This window comes from Aristolochia californica, unplaced genomic scaffold, assembly GCF_029961685.1.
Source record: "Aristolochia californica isolate CCGP_79_NKW_82.1479 unplaced genomic scaffold, dmAriCali1.0.hap1 SCAF_3, whole genome shotgun sequence".
Taxonomy (NCBI): domain Eukaryota; kingdom Viridiplantae; phylum Streptophyta; class Magnoliopsida; order Piperales; family Aristolochiaceae; genus Aristolochia; species Aristolochia californica.
In genome coordinates, this window is record NW_027181992.1 from 11,784,987 (window position 1) to 11,789,868 (window position 4,882).

The following is a 4,882-nucleotide window of genomic DNA, read 5'->3' on the forward strand; positions in this document are numbered from 1 at the left end:
GCCTTGCGGTGTTGTGCTTCGTCCCCTAGAATACCAATTCGTGAACACTGGTCTCGGCTGATTCGTCGGCCCTTGTTCTTGAAGAAGACCTCAGTTAACATTGTATCAAAGTTTGGTGGGAGCAGTTTGAGGTAAGCTATCTCCGTCGGATGCATCCTTGCCAACGAGCTGTTGTCCAAAGACTCAGAGATTGGTCGGAGCTCAGGAGAGATCGGAAACTTGCGTCCGAGCTCAGAGGAGTGTCGGAAACCACCGACCGAGCTCAGAGGAGCGAGACGACGCGTCCTTGTTGTCGGGTTCCCGTTCGAAGCTTGCTCTCGGGTTCTCATCCAAAGACGTTCGACGAGCTGCTGTCCAACGACTCAGAGGTTGGTCGGAGCTCAGGCGACATCAGAACCGTTCGAGCTCAGAGGAGTGGTCGGAAACCGCCGACCGAGCTCCGGGTTCCGTCCTCGCCAGGAAGGTGAACGGTCGTGATTTCTTTACGTAAGGTCTGGAATAATTTTTCGAAAGGTATGGAATGTTTTATTTGCCTAAGGTGATTTTTGGAATATCAGAGATTTTGGGGACAGAACTAGAAATTCTGAGATTGTGGGGACAGAAATAGAATTTTTTATATTGTGGGGACAGAACTGGAGTTTCTGATATTGTGGGGACATAAGTGGAATTTCTGAAATCGTGGGGGCAGATCTGGAATTTTTGGCAGCCAATGGGGAAAATCTAGAAGTTTCAGCGGGTATCATGTCAACAGACAGGTTAGATTTCTTTCCTATTCAGTTCAAGTGTAAGAACTATAGTGCCTGGGCATTTCAGTTCTGACTATTTGTCATGGGCAAAGATTTATGGGGTCATAGTGATGGGAGTGATCTGGATCCTCGCTAGGTTGAAGCATTGTCAAAGTAGACCACCATGGATACTAGAGTCATGACCTAGATACTTGGATCCATCGAGCCTCATCTTGTCCTTAATCTGAGGCCCTACAAAACTATTGCAGAAATGTGGAATTACCTCCACAAGGTTTATCATCAAAACAGCACGGCCCAGCGGTTTCAAGTTGAATATAAAGTGGCAAATTTCACTCAAGGAGGCAGTTCCATCAAAGAATATTTCTCGGGGTTTCAAAATTTGTGGGCTGACTATACTGATATTGTTTATGAAAGCATTCCAGTTGTTGCTCTCTCGGCAGTGCAAGCAGTACATGAAACTAATAAGAGAGATCATTTCTTAATGAAGTTTCGTCCAGATTTTGAGATTGATCGGTCACATCTTATGAATTGTCATCTAGTGTCGTCTCTAGATGCTTGTTTGAGTGAACTTCTTAGGGAGGAGCAGCACACTGCTATTCAGACTGGTATGTAACATCGAGTCCACGTTGATATAACTGCTCCTTTGGCCTACGCAGCACAAGGCAAAAATAAGAGTCAGGACATGAATTATGTTTAGTGCTTCCACTACAAGACTTATGGTCACTTTGATCGGGAATGCCCCAAGAAATCTTGTAACTACTGTAAGAAGTCAGGTCATCTCATCGTAACTTGCCCTACTTGCCCTGAAAAGAAAAATAATACAGCTTATCATACCTCCACTAGTGCTTCTAGTTCTACAACATTGCCGACTGTTGTACCAGCTACTACAATTCTTGTTCCTCCAGCACCTGCAAGTTCAACCTCACTCACCCCTGAAATAGTACAACAAAAGATCATATCTGTTTTTTCTACTTTTGGTCTCTCAAGTAAGCAGAAAATATCTCCATAACCATGGTATTTTGATTCCAGTGCTTCTAATCATATGACCAACAATGTTGGCTCTATCTAACATCAAATAGTATGATGGAAACCTGCACATCAACATTGATGATGGCAGCTCTCTACCTATCAGTGTTGTTGGGGATCTCTCCCCCTCTTTATCTGATGTCTTCGTGTCTCCTGACCTATAGACAAACCTTCTATATGTTGGTCAACTGGTTGATAAAAATTGTAATGTTCAGTTCTCTCGCTCTAGTTGTGTTGTGCAGGATCAAGTGTCGGGAAAGGTGATCGTGAAGGAGCCTAAAGTTGGAAGGATATTTCCTCTTAAAGTCTTTCTCTCCACCATTATTCCATGTACTCCTGTCATTTCTTTTACATGTCATGTGTTTGGCTCTGGCACTAAAATGTGGCATAGACGTCTAGGCCACCCAAACTCGGATGTTATTCATATCTTGTTTAAATTTGGTTTATTAGCCAGTCAAATATGCACCTCTCTTGATATTGTTTTTGAATGTTCATCATGCAAACTTGGCAAAAGTAAAGTTTTACCGTTTTCTCATCATGTCTCCCACTATTTTGATATTATTCATAGTGATGTTTGGGGAATTTCTCTTGTTGTCTCACATGCGCAATATAAGTACGTCGTTAAATTTATTGATGATTTTAGTCAGTTTACTTGGGTCTACTTCTTACAAGCTAAGTCTGAAGTTTTTGTCGTCTATAAGAAGTTTCTTGCGCTTCTTGAAACACAATTCTCTGCTCATATTTAAGTATTGCGCTCTGACTCTGGAGGCGAGTACACGTCCACTGAATTCTAGGATTTTCTTAAGAGCAAAGGCATTATCTCTCAGCGTTCTTGTCCCTCGACATCCCAACAAAATAGGGTTGCAGAGCGAAAAAATTATCACCATCTTGATATGGTCCACACACTTCTACTTGAATCATCCGTTCCTTCCTGTTTTTGGTATGAGGCACTCTCTACTTCAGTTTATTTAATAAACCGCCCGCCCTCACCTACCTTGCATCGTGTCTCTCCATTCTTTATGTTATTTGGTTATTCTCCATCATACACTGATCTTCGGGCGTTCGGTTGTGTTTGTTTTGTGCATCTCCCTGATCATAAACAACATAAACTCACTACCCAATCAGAGATGTGTGCATTTCTTGGATATGCCATTTCTCAAAAAGTGTATGTTTGTTATGATCCCCAGGCGCGTCGAGTTCGTGTTTCTCAGAATGTGGTCTTCTTTGAAAACCAATATTTCTTTCCATCTCAAGTTACACTACCATCTTCATCTCCGTCTAGTCTACCGAGCTTTGATGAGTCTTGCCCCACTTCCTCGCTGCCCTCTTCCGATTCTGACCTGGCGCTTGCTCCTGCCCCCATCACCCCTCACAGATCTACTCGTCCATCTTGCCCACCTGATAGGTATGGTTTCCCCTCCCCTGTATTACTTGTGGCTACCTTATCCTCTATTTCCATTCCCTCTTGCTACAAACAAGTTATGGCATATGAGTGTTGGCAAAAGGCAATGCAAACAGAACTGCAAGCACTAGAAGAGAATCACACTTCGGATATTGTGACTTGCCCCCCTGCAATTCGGCCTCTTGGGAGTAAGTGGGTATTTTCTATCAAACTGTATTCATATGGATCGTTGGATCGATACAAAGCCCGTCTTGTGGCCCTGGGAAATAAGCAGGAATATGGGACTGATTATGAGGAAACATTTGCTCCAGTTGCCAAGATGACCACCGTCCGCACTATATTAGCCATTGCAGCCTCCTAGTCCTGGCCACTGCATCAAATGGATGTGAAGAATGTCCTTCTACATGGTGACCTATAGGAAGATGTCTACATGAAGCTCCCCTCTGGTATAACTACTTCATCTCCTGATCATGTTTGCAAGCTACGTTGTCCTCTGTATGGGCTGAAGCAAGCTCCCCGGTCTTGGTTTGGTTTGAGAAGTTTCGCATCCCACTTATTCTTCACAAGTTTACACATAGTCAATATGATTCATCTATGTTTTATCATAAGTCAACCACAGGCATGGTCATTCTTTTGGTTTATATGGATGCATCATCATTACTGGCACTGACTTGGCCCTGATTACTAAGCTTCAACAAGTATTGCATGCCACCTTTCGTATGAAGGACCTTGGACACCTCACGTACTTCTTAGGGTTGGAGGTTCATCACCATCCCAATGGTATTTTCTTAAACCATCATAAGTATACTCAAGATCTTATTTATCTAGTTGGATTGGAGGATACATATTCGGTTGCTACTCCTATGGAGGTCAATGTCAAATACAGGAAATATGAAGGGACTCTTCTTGATGATCCTACTATCTATCGACGACTAGTTGGGAGTCTCGTATACTTGACTACTACTCGCTCGTACATCTCCTATGTTATTCATCAGGTTAGTCAGTTTATGTCATTTACTCAACGCCTTCATCTTGCGGCGGTTCGGTGCATCATCCGCTATCTGTGCGGTTCTCCTACTCGTGGGTTATTCTTTCCTATATGCTCAGCACTACAACTTGTTGCCTACAGTGATGCAAATTGGGCCGAATACCTAGATACCCGTCAATCTACTACAGGCTAGTGTATGTTTTTAGCGGATGCACTGATTTCTTGGAAATGTAAGAAATAGGATCGGGTGTCCAAGTCATCCACCGAGGCTGAGTATCGTGCCATGTTTACTGCTTGTTCTGAAGTTATCTGGCTCCGCAGCCTTCTTACTGAGCTGACCTTCGATACACCACTTCTTGCAGATAATACGAGTACTATTCGGATTGCGGCCAACCTTATTTTTCATGAATGCACCAAGTACATTGAGGTGGATAGTCACTCTATACGCGACACTTTGGAGTGTCGGGTAATATCTCTTCCGTACATTTCTTCGGATCTTCAAGTGGCTAATATCTTCACCAAAACATTGTCTCATCCACGGCATAATTTTTTGGTTGGCAAATTGTATCTAGTTGACTCACCAACATCAATTTGAGGGGGGGAATTATGATATTTTGGAATGTATATTAGGTATAATGTATGCTTGTTGTATGTTGTATTATGTACATAGCCTAATGGGTTGCGTGGGATTGTGGTGGGCCTATGGGCTGATATGTAATA